Raw genomic sequence first — 23,922 nt, 5'->3', positions numbered from 1 at the left:
AGTTTCCGGACTGGACGCCTGGATCGCATGCTGTCAAACCCAAGGCCCCCTTTCTGGAACAAATATTTCCTAATGACCAGCATACTCTCCTGTCATGAAACTCATAGGTAATGGCTTAGAAGATCATAGACGGTATAAACAACCTGCATTATAAAAAGTAATGTTAAAAAAAAAAAGTAATGTTATGTGCTAACACTTATGTAATAAAGGAGAAATAAAAGGAAAATTATAATTTAAAATATATATTTCAGAACGTATAGGTTTGGTCGTGACTGGTATAGGAGACCTAATAAGTGGTCAGATCATTTGCTCTACACATAGAACGTGCCTGAATGCCACAGTGCTGTATCTCATATTGGTATTTCAAAAATCACAAGTTGTTATCCAAAATGGTGAGCACAGGAACTTCCCTGGCGGTCCAGTGGTTAGAACTCAGCGCATCCAAGCTGCAGGGGGCACGGCACGGGTTTGATCCCTGGTCCAGGAAGTAAGATCCTGCAAGATGGGCATAAATGGAAAAAAAAAAAAATGGTGATCACAGAATCTTCTCTTGATTATACAGTAGTTATATTTCTGGAGACTCAGTTATGTTAAAACTGTGCAAAGATACACTGCGTTCATCTTGATTTTTTTTAAAAAAAGTTCTAGATTCAGGTAATTTATAAACAGTTTTTACCTATGTGAATGTTCAGCAAGACATATGAAAGTCTGTGAAAACTTTTTCAATAGACAGGTCTGTCTTGTGCATTGCAGGATTTGTGGTACTCCTGGCTCCCATCCAACACCCCCAAATCTTGTGACAAAAATGGCCCCGTAAAATTCCAAAATGAGGCCTGGGGGAGGGGGACAGCACCAAAAGCCACTGGATTGACCACCCTTAAGTTCCCTCCCAACCGTGACCGAGCTGGCCCTTGTTCTTTCAGCTCTGATCCCTCAGTGCTGCTGTACTGGAAGGTGGCCAGCCCTCACTCTCTTCCAGCCTCTTAGCACTCCCATTCTCCTCTCAACTTCAGCCCCACTTGCTGAACATGCTGTTCTCTAAACCTAGAATGTACTTCCCATTCTCACCCTCTGTCTTGACTGTTACTTGAAGTCTCAGCTCATATCCCATTTTCCGTGGGAAGCTAGTCTTCCCTGACCACCCAGAATAAGGCAGGTCCCCAGTCACATGCCAACATCACCCTGTACTTTTCAGTACATGGCACATGTGTAATTATTCAATGGTGACAGTTTATTTAAATCTCTGTTTTCTCTCATCCCTCCAGGGAGCAGGAACTATATCTATCTTGTTCAACACCATTGTCCTCAGCTAGAGCACAAGGCCTGGCACAAAGGAGGTGTACGATAAACGTTGGTTGCTGACATAATCCAAAGGCTTCAGCCCCAACTCCTGGGTAGAAGCTTTCTTTATTTCTGTGCCACTAGAGATAGGATACGTCTTATGCCTGGGATCATGACACTGACCAGGAACTCATCTCTGCTTTGCCCTGACTCTGATCATCACTGTTGCCCAAAATGAGCACTTTACATGGCTCATCTCCTTCAGATGGGAAAGTGGTCTCATGATTGGGCACAGCGATAGCTGGGGATTACATTGCTCTTGGCAAGAACTGCTGTTTCCACTTCTTCCTAGATTCACAAAGCAGACCTTTAGCTAGGAATGAGGACTCGTCTAAAGAAATGAGGAATTAGATCACAGTGTCACAGAAATGATGGCCCCAAGTGTTGGATCATAAACCAGTTGCCTAATTTTACACAGAAAAAATAAGTCCTCCTAAATAATCATGACTCTTCTACTACTAAGAGTGCTAGGACAGGTGCATGCCAAGTTTCTAAGGCTCTACAGAAGGCCTGCAGAGGCAGAGACCACTCCTCGTTTGCCAACCTCTGTTCTTCCCTAACAGAATCTCTAGCAAGGCAAAGACAGTCCAGAAAAAATAACACACTTCCCAGCCCCCTTTATAGCAAAGTGTGGACATGTGAGTAACTTCTGGCAAATGGGCTATAAGAAAAAGCAATGCTTTGGTCTTAAAGAGTAGAGGCATGCTCTCCCTTGCCCCTCAGCCAGGGAATGCTGGCAGGGGTGTGAGCATCTTGGACTATGAATGAGGATGTGGCCCCTGAAGATGACAGAGCAGCCAGAAGGAAGAGTCATGGAGCTGCTATATCAGCCCTAGCAGCCCAAATCCTAGCTAATACCCTTAGAAATAAGGACTGGTGAAAAGAATCACACAATAGTTCAGTGTTCTGCAAGTCCATCTCTATACTGGGCCTATAGCCACTTTTATTCACACTCAGATCTAAGGCTTATTCTCCTGGACCCTCTGTCCTCGAAATCTCAGGGCTTCCCCAGAGCCCTTCCTCCCTGCCTGCTAGGGGAAACTGACGGTCTTCTCACATTAAAAAATCTCTTTTGGTGTTTCCAGTTTTAAGATGACAGAGTAAAGATGGTTCTGCCTGTGTCTGCTCTTGAAAATTGTGGGAAAGAAATAAGAGCCTGGTTGGGGTTCATTCCAAGAGTTCAAGGATGTTTCAATATTATAAAATCTTCCTTTATTTATTGATATTGTGAATTAACTTAGCAGATCATTCAACTTACTATGTGGAGAAATATAGTCACATGCCCGGTTTTATGTCAAGTCCCCTGGCTTTACATCAGGTGCCCCAACTTTATGTCATGTGCCCTGGTTGGTATTTTTTGTTTTTTGTTTTTTTTAATAAAACTATTATTATTTGTGGTTAACCAGAATATGTAGATGAAAAAAATAGTCAAAAGGATCTACATACAAGCTAATAGAATTAGTAAATTATTTTAGCTAGGTAGGTCCCTGGGTAGATCAATAAACAAAAATTGTATTTCCATGTACTTACAACAAAAGAATTTGCAAATGAATTTGCAAATGAATTCCATTGTAAGAGCATGAAAAAATATTAAATACCTAAGCATATAAGTATATCCCCCTTATCTGTGGAGGATATGTTTTAAGACCCCCCAGTGGATGCCTGAAATTAAGGATAGTACTGGACACTATGTATAAAATTTTTCCTATACATACATACCTATGATAAAGTTTAGCTTATAAATTAGCCACAGTAAGAGATTAACAACAATAATTAATAGTAAAATAGAACAATTATAACAATATACTGTAATAAAAGTTATGTGAAAGTGCCCTCTCTAAATATTTTATTATACAAATTTAATGCCTTTTCCATCTTTTAACTAAGCACTTATCACACACTGTGGCCATATCTTTTGCAGCTTGAGGTTCAGCAAAACTAGCACAAATTTCTTTTTCTTTCTTCACAATTTCATAGAACATTTGTTCTTACTAGATGTTAGCAACCTCAGCATAGGAATTTTTTTTTTCCTTTACTAAGTCAAGAGCTTTCACCTTTTCACTTAAAGGAAGAACTTTATGGCTTCTCTTTGACATATCCGAATTGCCAGCATCTCTACTCTTGCACTTTGGGGCCATTATTAAGTAAAATAAGGCTTCCTTGAACACAAGCACTGTGATGCTGTAGTAACCAAGCAGGACCTACGGGGTCTTCCCCGGAAAGACCCCTCCCCCCGAGTCCTCTGCTTTGGGTCCTCTGTGAAGTACCTAGCTAACAGTATCTGACGCACATTTCCCGAGTTGTTTTACAGATGCTAAAACAACAACTAAATGGAAGAATTAACTACTTGGTGACCATGATGAGCACGTAGCCCCCAGACTGACAGGAGCCTCAGTATTGATAATGTTAACCCCTGTGACACCGCCCTCTTACCTCACATCAACCAATCAGAGAATTGTGTCCGAGCTGATCACCTACCCTGGGATTCCCCTTCCTCAACTTGCGTTTTAAAATGCTCCCTGAAACCCACGGAGGAGTTCAGGTGTTTTTGAACATTAGCTGTCCTGGACTCCTTGTCTGATGCCTTACAATAAACACTACACTTTCCTTCACCATAACCCGGTGTCAAGTAGATTGGTTTTACTGTCCGTGGGCAAGTGGACCCAAGTGTGGTTCAGTAACACAGTGACAGTCGATTTGACAACTACGACGGCTGCTAGCTGAATAACGGCTGGGACAGAGCAAGAGGGCGTGAGATTTCATCACGCTACTCAGAAAGGCTCACAATTTTAAATTTATGGATTGTTTATTTCTGGAATTTTCCGTTTAATATTTTCAGACTGCGGTTTGGTGCTCTGGTTTTGCATAAATCTTGCCTGTATTACTTAAAATGGCTCAGCATCCTGAAAATTGACCCTGGTGAATTTTAGGGTTTAACTTGCTAGCCACTTGATCTCAAATCCCTGGATTGACGTTGAGTGTCTCCTAATAGTCTGCAGTCTTGTGTCAGTTTTATATTGAAGCAAACATCAAACCTCACTTAGTTATGGTATTTGGAGCTTGCTTACTCATAGCATTAAAAATAATTTCAGAGAACTTAACTGAAAATAATAAGACACTACCAAATAAAACTAAATCATGACTAGCTTGTTACCGGGGAAATAAAAATATGGGTCTATAAAACTGAGGCTGGGGCTTCCCTGGTGGCGCAGTGGTTGAGAGTCCGCCTGCCGATGCAGGGGACACGGGTTCGTGCCCCGGTCTGGGAAGATCCCACATGCCGCGGAGCGGCTGGGCCTGTGAGCCATGGCCGCTGAGCCTGCACGTCCAGAGCCTGTGCTCTGCAACGGGAGAGGCCACAATAGTGAGAGGCCTCCGTACCGCAAAAAAAAAAAAAAAAAAACTGAGGCTGCCTCCAGGGGACACCTCTACACCACCTGGCTCTGGCCTATGCTTTCAGCCCCACAGCACTGTTTATATTTGCAAGTTTTAAAATCTTCTGCCTGAGGGTCTGGCTTCCAATCAGCCTGAATCTAGGTTCTGACTGAGATTCCCCTGCTTTGGAACACCGACTGGTCTTAGCACACCCTCATCTACTACGAGCTATTAAAAATAAAATAGGCTGCTTGGACAATCACTGAGGTTTGAGAGACAACAAGAGTGAGGCAGGATTGAACGGTCAGGCCCATCTCCTGCAGGAGGCCACTGCTTTAAGTCTGGCTGCTTTATCTAATGCATAGAAACCAACAGAGAGTCAAGCAAAACGAAGAAACAAAAGAATATGTTCCAAACAAAAGAACAAGACAAAACCTCAGAACCAAACCTTAATGAAGGTACTTATTGGACTGAAATAGACCTGTTCAAAACACAAAAAATTATTGAAACACAAGCATTTGTGTGGTTCTGGATTAGATACTAATTTGGATAACCAGCTATAAAACACATAATTGGAACATTTGGAAATTTTATATCATGTTTCAGGTATTAGGTGAGATAAAATTTATTGATGTGTAGAGACCAAGATAGTCAACTGAAAAAACATATTATTGTACAATGTGTATGATCTCTATAGTTAAAAATATAATATTACAGAGGTTTATTAGGGCAGTGAAAATGCTGTCTATGATACTGTCATGGTGGATACATGTCATTATACATTTGTCCAAACCCATAGAATGTACAACACCCAGAACAGACTCTAATGTAAAGTATGGATTTTGGTTGATAATGATGTGTCAATGTAGATTCACTAGCTGTAACAAATGTGCAAAATCTGTTTCTTCTCAATTTTTCTGTGAACCTAAAACTGCTCAAAAAAATCCTTTAAAAATATAGATACATAGACTTCCCTGGTGGTGCAGTGGTTAAGAATCCGCATGCCAATGCACACAGGTTCGATATCTGGTTCGGGAAGATCCCACATGCCACGGAGCAACTAAGCCCATGGGCCACAACTACTGAGCCTGCACTCTAGAGCCCGTGCGCCACAACTACTGAGCCCCTGTGCTGCAACTACTGAAGCCCGTGCACCTAGAGCCCGTGCTCCACAGCAAGAGAAGCCACTGCAATAAGAAGCCTGCGCACCACAACAAAGAGTAGCCCCGGCTCACCGCAACTAGAGAAAGCCCGCACACAGCAATGAAGACCCAATGCAGCCAAAAATAAATAAATAAAATAAATAAATTTATTTAAAAAAAGAAAAAGAAAAGAAAACGGACCAGAAGAACTGTTCCCATGCACAATGGATGGCGTCTGTGAAAAGAAACACCTGTTTATTTGGATGCTATTTCTTTATCAAGGTGCTTATTCACTGATCCTTCTTCTAGGAAGCATGCTAAAGATACTGCCAACATATTACATCAGCACAGGAGCTGAGAAGCCAGTTGAACATTCCTCTGACCAAAAATATCACATTTTCAAGGCAACCATCTCACCTGTGTGTGGGAAGAGGTGGGACTCTGCTTCCAGGCGATACCTATGCATTTTAGTTTGCTCGGGCTGAATTTACAAATACCACAGGCTGGGTGGCTTCGACAAAGAAGTTTTTCTCTCAGGTCTGGAAGCTGGAAGTCTGAGATCAAGGTGTCAGAAGGGTTGGGGAATTCCCTGGCAGTCCAGTGGTTAGGACTCTTCGCTTCCACTGCAGGGGGCACGAATTCGATCCCTGATCAGGAACTACGATCCCACATGCCACGTGGCATGGCCAAAAAAAAAAAGGTGTCAGCAGGGTTGATTTCTTCTGAGGTCCCTCTCCTTGGCTTGAAGATGGCAACCTTCTCCCTGTATCCTAACGTGGTCTTTTCTCTGTACATGCCTGTGTCCTAATTTCTGCTTCTTAATTGAGTTAGGACCCATCCCAATGACCTCATTTTAAGTAAATTACACCTTTTAAAGCCCTATCTCCAAATACAGTCACATTCTGAGGTACTGGGGGTTAAGATTTCAACATGTGAATTTTAGGAGATCTAATTCGGATCATAAGACTGTTTGGATACTCATGCTTCCTCATCTCTCTACCATATTCTGAGCAGACTGGGTATTTTGCAGCCGAGACATCAATCACAGTAGTCCCATTTCTCAGAGGCCACATGAATGACTTACAAAGCTGACGATTTTCTGCTGAAAGCCAGAAGACCTAAGGAGAGAAAGATTTTGACTACAAAATAAAGATCTCAGTTTTCTAAGCTCTTATGTGACATAAATATGAATTGAGAAAATACCCCAAACTAGAATCATAATAACAGGAATAATAGTGACCCTCACAGGGGACCAGAGGATGTCCTGACCGTGATGATGACATCCAGTGGTCAGATAACAGGATGTGATGACATTCTGAGTGTGACCTCGGGGGCTACAGGTTAGAGGACAGGATGTGAGGATGTCCTGGGTGTGACCAAGGTGTATGAATGTCCCCTCCCTCCTGTCACAGCCCAGGTCTGAATGTCCCTCCTCCTGTCACAACCCAGGGTCTGAGTGTCCCTCCTCCTGTCACAACCCAGGGTCTGAGTGTTCCCTCCCTCCCGTCACAGCCCAGGGTCTGCGTGTCCCCTCCCTCCCGTCACAGCCGAGGGACTGAGTGTCCCCTCCCTTCTGTCACAGCCCATTGCCTTTCGACAATATTGAAGGTGACCTAAAGGTCCAGAAATCCCCTCACCCTCTGTGTCTGGGAAATGGCTTCCTGAAAAGACCCCTCCCCACAAAGACTCTGCTGAGACTCAGGAGCCCCCCTTTCCTGACCAGACCACACAGACCCAGTCCCTCCCCGGGCTCATCAGCCAGGAGCTGACCCGCTCCTTCCCAGGATCTGTGAGAACAAGGGCTGGTGACCCACGCGTCTCCCTCCTCCCCGGCCCGAACTGCAGCCGCCGGGTCAGAAGCCCTGCTCAGGGCACCTCCTGAGTCGGGGCCCTTGATCCACGTGCCATCAGGCCACATTTTGTGCCAACCCCTCGCCTGGGTCTTTATACTTGTGTTTATTTACTCCTTTCCACGGAGAAACCGCCTTTGCCTCAACTCTCCAGATGCTTCCAGACCTTGTCTCTTTTCCTCCAGATTATCAGTCTCAGAGTTACCTGTCACCACTCACAGTCCCTGCAGAGCCCAGAGATTTCTCCTTGAAGGAAAGGTTCTGGAGAAATCGGAGGGTTAAATAAGGAGTGCAGCCATTTCCCACCTGGTGCTGATGCCCAAGAGGGTGAAGAGAATGAGTGTTTTGTTAACGCAAGTTATTGTGTCCGACACACGGTGAGGTCAAACAAACTGAAACATTGGAGTTTGGAGCAGAGAAAGGTTTATTTCAAGGCCATGCAAGGAGTCGAGGCGGCTCATGTGCCCCAAAGCCTCAAGCTCCCGGGAGGGTATGGCGAAGCATTTTTAAAGCCCAGGGGGTGGGGTGGGGTGGGGTCGGGTTGCAGGGTGTGTGGTCAGCTTGTGCACAGTTCTCTGATTGGCTGATGGTGGGGTAGCAGGGCGGCGCCACAGGGCTAACATTATCAGTCCTTAGGCTCCAGATGGCCTGGGGCTACGTGCTCTTGGTCATCAAGTAGTTCTTCCACCTGGTGGGGGGGGGGGGGCGGGTTTCACATCTGTGAAACAATTCAGGAAATGTGCATCAAATACTATTATCTAAGGACTTCAGAGAGGAACTAAAGCAGAGGATACGGCGGAAGGCCTGTCCCGGGAAGGCCCCATAGCGTCCTGCTCCGTTACATTTTCTCGCTAGAATTTTAAAATCCTCCAAGTAATAGATCATTTGGGAGCATCCTGTGTCTTCCTGTTCATTCTAAGAGAATGTCCCTCTTGAATTTTAAGGGGGGGAAATTCTTTATCTCATAAATATGCGGAGTGGGAGATCCACTTATAAAATATTATCAAGGTCACTGCAAAGGTTTCCAAAAAACCAGGACACAGCGCCCGGTGCTCAGACACTGGCTAAGAGGTTCCCGCCTGGATCCTCAGGCACGTCGGACGGCGGGGCAGTCACGACCCTCCTCCCACACGTGGGCCTCTTCAAGCGGGCCCAGATTAGCCAATGGCAGGCAGCTGGCTACATTTGCGAACGAGAGAGAACTCCTCAGCAGCCTGGGACCACCCCTGGGCGTGGCCTAAGGAGCCTAGTCCAAGCCAAAAGCTCCTCTGCGGAGCAACGCGCTGCGTCAGGAGCTCCTCTGGTCCGGCGTGTGGCAGGAAACTGTGAGTCGAAAGGAGAAGTGTTTGGGGGGGCTGGGGGGAGCTTTCTGCTGAAAATAATTTCTGCTTCCACTTCTGCCGCCGACTTGGTGTTTGGTCTCCAACAAGCCCCTTTCCCCCTTGGCCTGGGTTTTCTTACCTGTGGAGAAATGCGTTAGATGCCGGCTTATTGAGTTTCCTCTGAGTTTGAGGTGCTCCTGCGAGACCCCCCCCCCAGCCCCACGGCCCCTCCTTCCCACTCAGGCACCTATTGGTTTGGGGTTCTCAGTTGATGCAATTTTAATAGGTTTCCATCATTTCCTGAGGGAAAAATGGGAGGGAGGGTGGTTTGTTGCAGAGACGGATCTCACTGCACCTGGGAAGGCGGGACACTCATTTCCCCTTTAGCTCTAATGATAACCGTCCACTTTCATCAGCAGGTGAGTGAATGTGGCTTCTTCCCAATCATGGTACAAAATGTATAATTTCTCGTAATGAGATTTGATTTTAATGAGAGACTAGATCATAGGAGAGAGTAATTATTTAGATGGTATGCACGTGCCAGGTTAATTTTAAATCAGCTTTTAGATCAGTCTATCTAAGTTATTCAATTAAGTGTTTTCGACTAGCGATTTCAGTAGTTGTATTAGCACAATGCCTGGCAATGTAATTGCTTTTTAGATCCTGATCATTGTGACATCAAAGTCAGTGCCTGGGCTCTTTCTCTGGGCTGGTTTAAGTGTGTGTGTGAGAGTAGAGCGTGTGAGAGTGTGCACACACACGCTGGGGGGAGGCTCTTTCTCCTGATTTTTCCCCCCTACATTAGGGCTTGTTTATTTTATATTTAGTAGTTTGTATCTGCTACTCCCCAACTCCTAATTTATCCTTCCCCTCCCTTTCCCCTTTGGCAACTGTAAGTTTGTTCTCTATGTTTGTGAGTCTGTTTCTTTTTTGTAAGTAAGTTCCTTGTGCCATATTTTAAATTCCACATATAAGTGATATCATATGGTATTTGTTTTTCTCTTTCTGATTTACTTCACTTAGTATGATAATCTTTAGGTCCATCCATGTTGCTGCAAATGGCATTATTTCATTCTTTTTTATGACTGATATTCCATAGCAGATATATACCACATCTTTATCCATTCCTCTGTTGATGGACATTTAGGTTGCTTGCATGACTTGCCTTTTGTAACTAGTGCTGCTATGAACTTTGGGGTACAGGTATCTTTTCAAATTAGAGTTTTCTCCGGATCTATGGGTTGGCAGAACCCCAAGGACGTGCAGAGAGGAGGGGTTCATTACCAGGCTCCTCTGACTCTCTGGCCCAAATTGCCTCGCGTCGTAGAGGGGACATAGGTCTGCCTTCAGCACCTGATGGGGCACTTCTAGCCTGGCCAGGTGGCCCACTGGCCGGACAGCCTAACAGGCTTTCTGCGGTCTGACTGCCCTTTGTTTCTCTAGAGGCAGAACTCTAGACCCAGAAATACCTGGCATGACTCTTGGGCTTGGAGTTTTCAAGCTGCAGGCCTGCGTGGGTTTTGGCATCTGGAAAATGGTGCTGGGGGTCGTGAATACGGAGCATGTAAAAACCGTGGTGTTTTGGTGCGCAGGCTGTGCTCATCCCTGTGCCCGTTCTCTTGAGAGTTCTCCGCAAACTTCCTTCTCCCTTGCCGTCTGAGCCTCTTTCTCCTGTCCCTGTTAGCACAAGTTCATGTGCCTGATGCACAGTGAGGCCAAACAAACCGAAACGGAATTTGGAGCAGAGAAGGGTGTATTGTAGGGCTGTGCAAGGAGACGTGGCTCATGCCCCCCAAAACCCCGAGGTCCCCGAAGAGTTTCAGCAAACCATTTTTTTTGTTTTGTTTTGTTTTTGTTTTTATTGCGGTACGCGGGCCTCTCACCGTTGTGGCCTTTCCCGTTGCGGAGCTACAGGCTCCGGACGCGCAGGCTCAGCGTCCATGGCTCACGGTCCCAGCCGCTCCGCGGCATGTGGGATCTTCCCAGACCGGGGCACGAACCCGCGTCCCCTGCATCGGCAGGCGGACTCTCAACCACTGCGCCACCAGGGAAGCCCTCAGCAAAGCATTTTTAAAAGCCAGGTGAGGGAGGGGTGGATCAAATGGTATGTGATCAGCTTGTGCACAGTTCTCTGGCTGATGGTGAGGTAGCAGGGTGGTGTCACAGGGGTTAACATTATCAAGCTTTAGGTTCCCGGAGGCCTGGGCCTATGTGCTCATGGTCAAGTAGTTCTTCCACCTGGTGGTGGTGGGCGGGGCCGGGGGGGGTTCAGATCTGCAAAACAACTCAGGAAATGTGCATTAAATACTATCATCTAAGGACTTCAGAGAGGAGCTAAAGCAGAGGATACGGGGGAAGGCCTGTCTCAGAAAGGCCCCATAGGGTCCTACATCCCCACACTCCTCCCCTCAGCAGAAGGTTCTCACTTATCCGTCTGTTGAACAATCACTGATAGCCTCTATGCCAAAAGCTATGTTAGGCCCTGGAATCAACAGGAAGTTCCAGTTTTTGAACTCCTCCAGCTTTTGCAGGATTGAGGGGCAGGCGTGGCATAAATCGGGGTTAGGTGACAATAAAGCCTGGGAAATTGATATAAACAAAGCCTGTGATTGTGCCGTAAAGCACGGTCAGGTGCTGTAAAGCAGCGCCAGGTGATGTAAACCAGGGTCGGATGACGCAAAACCCGGGAAATTGATGTAAACAAAGCCTGGGGGTTGTGCCGTAAAGCAGGGTCACCGGCCATAAACGTTGGGTAATTGACGTAAAAGAAGCCCTGGGGAAGTGCCGTAAATCACAGGTGAGGTAATGCCTGGCACCTGACCAAGCTGGGCTCCTGCTGCAAACCCGAACACGTGACGTATGAATTGGGATATATGAATACCCCAATTATAACCCAAATCCAAAACTTTACATAATGTTTAGTGCATAGTTTATGGGGATTAAATACATCATTTATGTCAGACGTTACATTCTAACTTGAGGGATCAGATTTCTTGAATAGATACCTGCACAGGCCTTTTGTCCAAGTCCAGAGACCAGTATTCATTAGGAAGAAGTTCAGTGGCAGAGAAGAAAGGACACTGGGAATTAGGATATTTTTGTCCTGATCTTGGCACTGCCCCTGGGAAATTGGCATCAATCTTGTGTCTCTGTTTCTTAAGCTGTTAAACAAGGCAATTGGACTACATATGTATTACTCAGGGTGCTCTAAAAACCGTCTTTGTAACAGCGCTTCTGGGGTCAGGAAAGTTGTTAAAAAAAAAAAAACCTGCTTACTCCATGGGGTTTTCAAGCTATAATATTAGAATTCCCTGGATGTCCAGTGGTTAGGACTCTGCTCTCACTGCCAAGGGCCCGGGTTCAGTCTCTGGTCAGGGAACTAAATCCCACAAGCCACGATTGGTGGCAAAAAAAACAAACCAACTCCCCCCCCCAAAGTATAATATTAAAGTTTATATAGATAATATCTAAGAGATATATCATAGCATATTATGTACATGACATAAGAATTTTAACATGATAAATATTAAAGTTTATCTATAGTATTTATTATATATTGTAATATGCATTCTATTAATATTGTAAAATGTATAAAACTGCATTTTAGCAACCACGAGGCTCTGAGAAGTCTGTGGGGTCAGAAAAACAACAACGAGCCATAGATAGTGTTGACTACAGACCCTCTCTTCTGAGAAAGCTGTTAGCATCACATAGGCCACCTGGAGGATACTGAATTTGATGAGTGTAATATCCTCTCTACCTCCAACATGCTATGGATATCTTTAGAAAGATCTGGCTTTGGTGAAATGCAACAATGGCTTATCTTTCAGGAGGCTGAGGTGCTTTGTCTTTTTATCTCAAACTGTGCAAACAGTGAGGAGACCTGGAATGTTCAGAGTACACAGTGACGATAGGGAGGCTGGTGAGCCTCCTTTTGTTTTCTTCATAGACAACAGCGGCACCGTCGATAGCATCTTCTTTGGCTGTTAGGAAGGCTGCATCAATTCAGGTGTAATCTGCCCTTTCCAATTTTATTTTGACTCTTTGATTTGACGAGGGTGTTGTAATGCGAAGTTTTGTGTTAAAATAGAGAACACATTTAAGTCTTCGGAGGGAGTAGTGGCTCCCTTTCTCCACTTCTCAGCTCCTGGTCCCTGCGGAGAGGATCCGTGGACCCTCCAGCTGGGCAGTGCTGTCCCCACAATGACGTCCCTTCTTGAGTTGGGGATTTGCTCCCTGTGTTGCGCTTGGGGCAGGTCAGCTCTGGGAGGTGGCTCCTCCCACACCCTCGCAGGAGTGGGAGTTTCACATCCAATCACGGCGCAGGAGTGGTTCGGCAAGTGCCGGGGGACTGGCAGACGGGTGGAGCTGCAGCCGGAAACTCTCCGAAGTCAGCTGTCGTGGTGAGTACCGCCTGCCTGTCTCAGTTCAGAGGCTCGAGATGGGGCGGTGGTGAAGGGTGGTCCGCGCTCCCCTCGGGTCCAGACTCCTCCTTCCTTCCTGGGACCCAGGGGCTGGAGGGGCAGCAGGAGAGCATGGAGGGCGGCGTGGGGGGTGGGGGCCGGGGGGAAGCGTCCGCTCGCAGGCTCCGGTGTTCCCAGCGTAAAGGGTAGGAGACCCGCTGGGTCAGAGCCACTGAGCCGGCAGGAGCCCCTGGACAGTGGCTCACAGGGGACGTTGACAAGCCCGCTGTCTGCTGGGCCGCTAACCTAGTTGGTAGGACAGGTCTGGGTCAGGCAGGAACTTGTTGTCTGAGGCCTCCTTTCCTGTCCTTATGCTGCGGGGACAGGGCCATCCAATCTGGGCAGGTGGGTGTGGGTGAGCATCTGGGGAGCCCGCTGAACGTTCAGGGGGTCTGATGAGTACTTGATTGGCCCAGTGAGCATCTTGGGAGCCCGCTGAGTGTTTGGGGAGACTGGTGAACATTTGGGGGGCCCAGTGAGTGTGCAGGAGGCCTGGTGACCATTCGGGGAGACTGCTGAGTGTTCGAGGGCCCGCAGAGTATTCTGGGGGCCTGGAGATTGGGGAGCCCACTGAGCATTCAGGGGCCTGGTGAGCATTCAGGGGCCTGGTGAGCATTTGGGGGGCCTGGCGAGCATTTGGAGAGCCCGCTGAGCATTCCGGGGTCCTGGTGAGCATTTGGGGAGCCCACTGAGCACTTGGGGAGCCTGGTGAGCATTCATTCAGGGGGCTGGTGAGCATTTGGGGGGGCCTGGCGAGCACTTGGGGAGCCCGCTGAGCATTCCGGGGGGACTGGTGAGCATTTGGGGGGCCTGGCGAGCACTTGGGGAGCCCGCTGAGCATTCCGGGGGGCCTGGTGAGCATTTGGGGAGCCCGCTGAGCGTCCGGGGGCCCAGGTGAGGAGGACGATGGGAACTCCAGTGGGTTTGCCATCAGTGAGCACGCCCATCCGTTCCTTTACCTGAGAGCTATTTCCTGAGTGTCTACTCTGTGCCAGCCACCACCTGCAGGTAAGCGTGGTCACAGAAGGAGCCTTCCTGCCATGGTCACAGGTTGGCGGCTCAGATGTCTCACCTGGCCATCCAGGAGGGTCAGCGGGACTGGGCCCTTAGCTCATCTCGCACCCGCTGCATTTTGTGAAAGTGTCTCTTTGTGCCCACCTGAGTCCCGTGTTGACTGAGGAGGCAAAGGGTGGAGTGGATCCAGCTGAGGAAGTGCTGGGTGGGGAAGGCATCGGGGTGTGCGGGGGGCACCTGGCCTACTCCCAGGGGTGCTGTCCCAGGGCTCGAGGTTGGGGCTGCACCTGGGGAGTGGGGATCGCCTGGCCGGTTCTGGGATTGTGCTGCTGCTGAGCACACCTGAATCTGTACTTGGAAACCAGAGAGCTGGGGTCTGCGGTCGAGGGAGAGGGTGGGTAACTCACACCTGTGCACCTGGGAGGAGGTGAGTGCCTGGCAGGTGCAGGATTGGTGTCCACGGGGATGGGACGATTTTCTTCCCACCGTGGACAAACCCATGACCTTCTCAGGCGGGGGCAAATGGGAGGATGAGGGACTTGTTACAAAGTGACCCAGATTCTGATGAAACTGGGGGATGTGGGACAGGAAGGAACATGACACTCAGTGCTCAAGTGACCTGAATTATGGGGACATGGGGACAGGAGTTGGTAAGACACCCTGAGTGTCGTGTGACTTGTGTTTGGGGAGAGGTCTCCTCTGTGATGGGGATGCAGACACACACCTACAGGTGTCCCCACAGTGGTGACACAGACACACTAACAGGTGCCCTACATTATGGGGGACATACATCCACAGGCGCCTCTGCACCACCCACGCCTGGGGCCTGCAATAAGTGTTTTGCTTTATGTCATCCTTGCAGTCCTTTAGGCCTATAAAATAAAATCAAGTCTGGGTTAGAAAGGAGACTTTCATTTCAAAAGAATTATTGCGAGGAGGAAGGGGGACTATAACAAGGGGATGAGAGTGTGGTAGTAGAGGGAGGGACTATTACAACAGAGGGGGACCATTGTAGAGAGGGCCTATTACAATAGAGGCAGCACTATTTCTGTAGAGAGGGAACTCTTACCATAGAGGGGGGACTATTACAATAGAGGACGACTGTTGCTGTTGAGAGGGAGCTATTATAGTACAGGCGAGACTGTTAAAATAGAGGGAGGTCTATCACTGTAGAGGGGGGACTATTACTGTACAGAGGCTACTATTATAGAGGAGGACTATTACTGCAGAGGGGGGACTATGATAATAGAGCAGCATTGTAACTAGAGGGGGGACTGTTACTAGAGAGTGGAGTCTATAACAATAGAGGAGCACTGTTACTGTAGAGGGGGGATATAACAATAGGGGAGGACTATTGCTGTAGAGGGGGGACTATGACTACAGAGAGAATTCCTGACAAGGTCTGGAAGCATCTGGAGAGTTGGGGCAAAGGCGGTTTCTCCGTGGAGAGGAGTAAATAAACACAAGTATAAAGGCCCAGGCGAGGGGTTGGCACAAAAGGTGGCCTGACGGCACGTGGATCAAGGGCCCCGACTCAGGAGGTGCCCTGAGCAGGGCTTCTGACCCGGCGGCTGCAGTTTGGGCCAGGGAGGAGGGGGACGCGTGGGTCACCAAGATCTGTGAGATCTTGTTCTCACAGATCCTGGGAAGGAGCGGATCAGCTCCTGGCTGATGAGCCCGGGGAGGGACTGGGTCTGTGTGGCCTGGTCAGGAAAGGGGGGCTCCTGAGTCTCAGCAGAGTCTTTGTGGGGAGGGGTCTTTTCAGGAAGCCATTTCCCAGACACAGAGGGTGAGGGCATTTCTGGACCTTTAGGTCACCTTCAACATTGTCGAAAGGCAATGGGCTGTGACAGGAGGAAGGGGACATCCAGACCCTGGGTTGTGACAGGAGGAAGGGGACATTCAGACCCTGGGCTGTGACGGGAGGGGACACTCAGACCCTGGGCTGTGACAGGTGGAGGGACACTCAGACCTGAGCTGTGACAGGAGGGAGGGGACATTCCACAAACCATTTGCTCTGGACCCAGCATGAAACCATAGTGTGATGTGCATCACAGGTGGCGTCGGGGCAGACCCACTGAGAGGCTGCGGAGGCAGAAGAGTCTCACCCTTCGTGCAGCTGTCCCAGATAAACAATCACTGTTGCCTTGATAATGGAGGCGGTTTTGTGTTTGGAGCCAGGCCCCACTGGACTCGGGCCTCTCCTCCCAGGAGCAGGGAGACGGGTTTCCTCCTCCATCACATTTCAGACACACGCCCACGTCTGCAGGAAACATTCTGAGCTGTGGTAGTGTCAGAGGTGTGTTCTGCCTTTAAAAGATGTGCACACGCTTCAAAGAGAGAAGGAATTCCCACACTTTCTAAAGTAAATGTCCTACAAAAGCAGCAGAAGGGAGGCTTCCTTTATTCTCCAGGGAAATTAAGCCCCGTGGTTTGGATTTGGATTTGCTGTACACTGCCTACTGTGCGTCCCGGGTGGGCTGTGTAGGAAGCGAGTCAGCCTTCTTTGCAAGTTCATCTGCACTGTGGCTGGTTGTTTTTTGTTCTGTCTCAATGTAGATGAGGCCCCAGGAATTATTTCACTCGGTTGAGGATTAAAATTGCAAAGCAGTGTGCGAGTACTGTAGTGGAACAATTACCACCACCGTCCCTGTTTCTGGAACAGCTGCCACTAATATTAGTCACAGGCACATCATCAGGTGTGTGTACCTGAGGATGCGGAGCAGGTGGGCGGGCCTAGGGGAGGTACGAGGTAGGTACAGGGAAGGGGTGATCTTTCCGTTTTCAAGGGCACGTTTTTGATGGATTTTCCTGGAGCAACACTGTATCCTATAAATAGAAATGTCTGTGTGCTTCTGTGGTACAGGGGTCATCTTAAAAGGTGGGGGTTCTTGTGACTGTACCTGGGAGTGACATTTGTTCGTTTACTCAACATATTCATGTTTGGGGTCAAGGAGCGTGTGTGAGGGCCTGCAATGCAGGTGTCGGGTGAGCTCCTGTTGGGAGTGACTCTGGAATTTCTCTCGGGGAGGGGCTGGGGTCCCTGTGAACGCCCTGCTGGGTTACCACCAGTTCCTTCCTTCCTTCATTCTTTTCTTCACTCAGGCATGAGTGAGGCTGAGGTCTGCTGGGGTGACCCTTTCTCCTGTGGTGACAGTGCCCGGACGCAGACATCCTGAAGCAACAGCATCCTTGTCTGGTTCTCAAGTGAGGGTGTCTGGCTTCACCACGGCCATAATCACGGACCTGCTGGTCGGACACAATGTTTTCCTCCTCTTCCGTCTCGTAGGAGCTCTGCCCACTGCTCTTGCTGACATCTGAATGTGCAAAGTGGCCGTGTTTATCCAGTTTGGCAAGTTGTGGAATTGAGGTGAAAATCTGGAAAATCCATACCCCTGGACACCTAGGTTTTGGGTGTGAGTCCAGCCAATGTTTCAGGGTCTGAGTTCTGCCAGGGGGTGGTGACAGGGTCATACGCAAGGATGTACTGGCCAATGGTCAGGACCCTGCTCTCCAGGGAAAGAAGAGCCAGCATGCCTGCACAGTTTATGATCTAAGATGATGTGAAGGACAGTGGTACACAGATAACAAAGATGATGCTGTGCTGATATCATGTGATAACAGCACACAAGCCTGATTCTCAAGGGCTCCCCCAAAAGGTGCATATATGGGCCCATACGTTTATTAGCTAAATTGATACCCAGGATGTAGCAAACAATTAACAAAAAATACTAGTGGACAGGACTTTGGTGTAAATTCCGGAGAGACCAGGGCTTCACGGGATGCTTTTGTGGATTTTTGCCTGGCTCCTGTTCCCCCACCACCCGTGCTCCCCTAGTCGACACACGAGAGCAGTTCTGGTATTGCTTGGAATTTTCTTGTAATTAAGGAGTAAGACTACGAAGTCCACGTGTGTAGAACCTCACTCCTTCCTCCATGACGTCAGCAGCCTCTGCTGAATCGCGTCCTGGGTTTCGGATGCAGAAGAGTGTTCTCTCGGTCTTTGCAATGCAACACCACAGACACACCCCTGCACATCCGGTCTGCAGGAGTCACACTTCTCCCATCACTTTCTAAGTCTAGACCATCAACAAAACAATCACCCAAGGCTGGGTGGTGGCATCTGCCGTTTCTGTGGTGTAGATATTCCCACGGTGGCCAGTTTTGAGTTTCCGATGTGATGTTCGTGAACGCGCAGCCGGGAAGAACCCCAGAGAGAGTTTCCACCGCACACACTCTGGGTGGGAGAGGGTAAGAGTGAGCAGAGATGGTAGTAAATGCAGTACGATAACCAGTGAGGTCTACAGTAATGGTAGTGAGTTTTGAGAATTCGCTGCCTTTATTCTGAATATAGTTTTCAGTGTAAGGCTGTAAGTTAACTGCTAACGCTAGCTGTGGTTAACAGTGGCTCACGCCATTTCTGAAGTTTCCAAGATGGCTTTCACGATGGATGGCAGCTCGCTCCAGCGCCCACTCCCCTTCCAGGTTCAGTGCCTGGAACCCAGATGTTAAACTGAGAAAAGGCAGACTAACAAGAGGGGAAAAAAGATGGAATGTGTGGGAGTTTATAAGGCAGTATTCCTCAAGGAGGCAGTGAGAATTGGGGGCTGAAATACCGTCCTGGGCTGGACAGAGGGAAGGGGTTGGTGGGGCAGGGATAAGCCGTGGGAAGTCAGTCCGGAAAGCCCGGTGAACAAGAGGGTTAGTGGGGCTTGTGATGCAGATTCAAGTCGGTGCCTTTTTTTTTTTTTTTTACTGGTGAGAGTTGTTACGCAGCCTCCTCTTCCAGGTGTGGGAGAAGAGGAGGTCCCTACAAGTGGGCATTTCCTTTATAAATGTGAATTTCCTTTATGGAAGGAATGCTTGTGCCCTGTTCTCAGAGCGTTTCCTGAGTCTGCTGGTTCTCAGTGGCCTTCTATTCAGAATAACCCTTATGCCAAACATGCACATTTGGGTTGGTGAGTCCTGGTTCCTTTCATTTGAAACTCAGTGGTTTTCCCTTAAAAGCAAAATGGGGAAGTCCCAGGAGTCACCTGAGCCCCTCGGTCTGGGATCATTGCGACCTGGCCCAACTTGGATAGGATCCACAAGGGCTTGGATTCCAGCCAGTACTCCAGTTGGCTGTGAAGGGGGCCCACTGGGGTGCGTGGTTGGGAGGGGCGCAGACCCACCCTTGTTCTCCTAAGGACAGCAGAGGTGTGTCTCCCTACACTGAGGCTGACCGCACTCCTAATTGGGGTCCCTGTGATGCAGCCATCCCACACTACAGAGCCCTGAGTGTGGGGTTTTGGGGTCTGAGCCCTTGCCCTGATCCGCCAGCATTTCAGAAACCTGCGTGGGCGATGTGCGGGCCATTGTAGCTGGAGGGCACTGGGATGGAATCACCCCAGGGTGTGCTGCATGGCAGAGTCCAGCTCCAGCCACCTGGACACTTGGTGCTGGAATGTCACACCCCCCCCCAGGTGGCCTGGGGTCCCGGGTTCTCACCTCAGGGGACATTTATGAGACAGGGTGTGACTGAGGGAGCCATGGGACAGGCTGCGAGAGAAGATGGAGACCGGGGTGCTAGTTGAGTATCTCATAGGTGGGGAGAGGGTTGGTGTCTGTTGCTGCTGAGGCAGAACAAGAACAAAGGGGGGGTTGGCTGTTGGTGTATTTGACGCGGTATAGGGGATGAAAAATTTTTCCTCTACTCTCTTAGGTTCTGTCCCAGGGACCTGCAAATTAAACTGACAACAGATTAACAGGAGCAAAAGGTTTATTATGTCTGTGTACAGAGCCCTGCACAGAAAAGAAGTGGAGATGCAAAGAGACAGTTAGACTTAAGGACTTATGTGCCATGTTAACACAGGGTGATAAGTTTTTGGAGAAGTGACAAGACAAAGGAAAACAGGTTTCAATTTCTAGGGACAGGAAGTTGTGGGAAGGTAAGTAAGTGGGGGAAGATAAGAGAGGACAGAGCTGACTTAGTGAGGTTTGTTATGCAGACTGAAGTCAGTACCATCTCAGATGATAAGATTGTTTCTTCCCTTCCTGGAACAGGAGAGGGAGGGGGACATCCTCGAAAAGGGATCAGGCAGATGGAGGAGGGCAGAGTTTTTCTTTTTGCAGCTTCTCAATCACCTCAACTCCAAATAACCCTTATGCCAAAGTGACATATTTGGGGTGGCAAATTCTGAACCCCTTCAGCTGTATACCACAGCTGGATGTGGTACCGGTGGATGGGCCTCCTCTAGACTAGAGGGAAAACGTCCCTACCAGAGGAGAGGGTCCAGAATGTTGGGGTGATGGCCAACAAGCTTCATGGTTATTGTGCGCCTCAGTTCTGAGTGCCTCACATGCTTTAGCTCAGAGTCCACCCTGTGACCCCGTGAGATGGGGCACTATAACCAATCCCATTTTACAGGTGAGAAACCGAGGCCCGGATGGTGGGGTAACTGGTCCAAGGGTGGCTCGTTGGTGGTGGAGCTCAGGTGCAAACCCAGCTCTTCACCGCTCTCCATAGAGGATGCTGTCCGTGTTTCCTGGGGCTGCCGTAACAAACACCACAGACCAGGTGGTTAAACAACAGACATTCATTGTCTCCCAGGTTCTGGGGGCTGAAGCTCCGTGTTCAAGGTGTTGGCAGGGTTGGTTTGTCCTGTCGTCTCCCTCTTTGGCGTGTTCTAGAGCTTTCCCTGCATCTGCTGGTTCTTGGTGGCCTTTAGCTCAAAGTAATCCACATGCCAAAGAGGCACATTGTGGAGTGGTGTGTTCTGGTACCCTCGTTTCTGCGCTGACTGAGCAGGATTCTTGCTGAGACCGGGCTGTGCAGGCCCCACAAGGATGGGGCCAAGGTGGAGGTCACGGACAGGGTCTGGGTGAGATATGGTTCAGGAGAGTCTTGGTCACCTCGGGTGGTCCTGGGCATGTGCCTGGTGTCTCTGTGTCCTGATATCCTCTTCCTATAAGGATACCTGTCATATGGGATCTGTTACCTTAGAGTGAAGGGGGATTGTGTCTGCCCACCCCAGCGCCACCCATGGAAAGAGACAGCCACATCCTGACCCCAGGGCCTCAGGACATGACCTTATTTGGAAGTAGGGCCTGGTGCTGTAAGTAGTTAAGACAAGGGCATTGGGGTGGCCCTCGTCCTGTGTGACTGCGTCCTTATAAGATGAGGGGAGATAACAGACACAGAGGAGAAGCCACGTGAAGGTGAAGGCAGAGATGGGAGAGATGCAGCCACAGGTCTGCGGATGCCTGGAGTCCCCAGAAGCTGGAAGAGGCAGGAAGGACCCTCCCCTGCAGCCTCAGCACTTTGCAAGTAGACAGTTGCAGTGGGTGGGCCTGAACTGAAGGCAGTGCTGTGGCCCTTAACTGTTCTGTGTTCCCCACATGGTGCCCTGAGGACAGCTCTCACAGGACACTGACCAGCAAGTTGGTTTCACATGAGACTGCAGGGCCGGTCCTCTAAACATGCAGGCCTGTCTCAGCCTTCCTCCTGGGCTCCGGTCACACAGGATGACTGTGCACCGTTTGGGGCTGGGCTTTCAGCTCCTACACAGGACCCCTGGGTGTCGGTTAAAAATGCAGGTTATGGCCCAAGAATGACAGGAGGTGAATTTCTCATCAGCCCTATACAGTGTGGGCAGGGAGTCACAATAAATTATAGAGTTAAAATTAAGGGGGCGGGGAGTATTAACTCAGCCATGAAAAGGAGTGAAGCGCTGACATCGGCTGCAACATGGATGAACCTTGAAAACATGATGCTCAGAGAAAGAAGCCAGACACACAAAAGGACAATTTATTAATTCCACTAACATGAGACATCCAGAACAGGCAAACCCATAGCGACAGAAAGTGGATTAGTTCTGCGCTCAGATGGCTTCTGTGCTCCAGCCTCTCCGTGTTCGCCCCTCAAATCAGCCCTGGTGCACGAAGCAGCCTGGCCGGGTGCTGTAGGAGCCGTCACCCCCCGGCACATGCTGCCGGGAAGCAGGACCTGTGCGCGGTGCTCTCAGCTGCCCTGAGCGTGCTCCCCCGATTTGGCCCGTGGGATGCACTGTCCTTCCTGGGCTTCCATTGAGGCCGCCTCCTGTTGGGGGCCTGGGATGCTGGAATCAGGCCACTTCTTGGACAGGGCTGCACTGCAAGAAGTTCCAGGGTTAGCCCGGGATCCTGACCATCACGTGGCCAGAGAAATTGGTAACGTTTTTGTTTTGCACATTGAAATGTTTAATGTCAGAAAGATTTTGTTTAGTTTCCTGATGTGGGTAAAGTGTGCGAGCCCAATGTTGATTTATTCTCCCAGAAATGTACATCCTGGTTCCCACACGAGGGTGAGCCCCTGTCCAGAGATGAGAGACCCCACATGTGTGACCTTGTGCCTCCTGGGAGAGCAGCCCTAAGCTAGTTTAAACCTGATCAAGTTCTGTCTGCACGGTAGGGTTAGACAGCTCCATGTCCTGTCTACACTGAGTATGTTTAGACCTGACCATGTGCTGTCTACAATGAGAATATTTAGACCTGACCGTGTTCTTTGTGCGCAAGGACATGGGGACCTGGCCTGGCCTCTGTCCTGGGAGCTTCAGGGGGACATGGAGACCTGGCCTGGCCTCAGTACTGAGAAGCTCCACGCCTCTGTCCGAATGTCAGTGCTCAGACGCCTGGGGTCTGGAGCTGAGGTGGGCTTGTCTGGGTGACAGCGCTCTGCTCTGAGTGTGGTTACATGGCCCTCCCAAAGGAGCCATGGTAAGGGCCTTAGTCCTTACCCCTGCAAGGTTCACCTTCCCTGTGGCTGGTGGAGACTCCTCAGGTGGGCTACCTCATGATTATTCCAATTCACCAGCACACGCAGAGCGAGTAGGAAGGCAGGTTTACCTGGTGAATTGATTGCCGGGCACATGGATCTAGGTGTAAGGCCCATCGGCAGCAGGTGAGATGTGTCTCTGTAATCTCCTTCTGGTCAACCATCTCTGCTCAGCAGAGTCCGGACCTGCCCCTCCTCTTTCAGCCCTGCTGTCCTGTGAGTTTTCTCAACACCCCAGCAAATCAGGAGAGGACCAAGCCTGCCAGACCCAAGGTAGTGTGTTCAACTTCAGCACAAAAAAGTTAAAAACAAAAGTGAAAACAGGAGGGGACTGACTTCTCTGGGGCAAGTGTTAGGAGAGGAGACAGACCCTACACTTCTTTCTCTGGTCCCAGAGACCTGGCTTGTTCCCACGTTGGGGGCTCATGCAGCACAGCCATGGTATCCTGACCAGGGGGATGTGTGACCCTAGTTGCGGTGTCTGGGGATTGTGTCGGGCTCACCCCATCCGTGTGGGTCAGGCTCATGTGCAGACCCCATGTCTGCTCTTTGCCTGCAGTGTGTCTTGTCCCCTCTGAGATTTCCAACATCCGAATTGAGGGTGTTGCCCTGATTAACCTGTGG

The 23,922-nt window shown here is 49.2% G+C and overlaps 1 long non-coding RNA gene across 1 annotated transcript in view; it reads left to right on the top strand.

Moving 5' to 3' along the window:
* The first annotated feature begins 8,943 nt into the window (after positions 1-8,943).
* The window catches only part of LOC309837196, a 49,540-nt gene continuing 34,561 nt past the window's right edge, over positions 8,944-23,922 (top strand). The window contains exon 1 of the long non-coding RNA XR_014298220.1: positions 8,944-9,033. This is a non-coding gene — a long non-coding RNA (uncharacterized lncRNA). The remainder of the gene's footprint in view (positions 9,034-23,922) is intronic.

Source organism: Grampus griseus, assembly GCF_964374135.1.
Source record: "Grampus griseus genome assembly, chromosome: 19".
Taxonomy (NCBI): domain Eukaryota; kingdom Metazoa; phylum Chordata; class Mammalia; order Artiodactyla; family Delphinidae; genus Grampus; species Grampus griseus.
The sequence above is the reverse complement of the archived record's forward strand: the minus strand, read 5'-3'. Positions and strand labels throughout refer to the sequence as shown.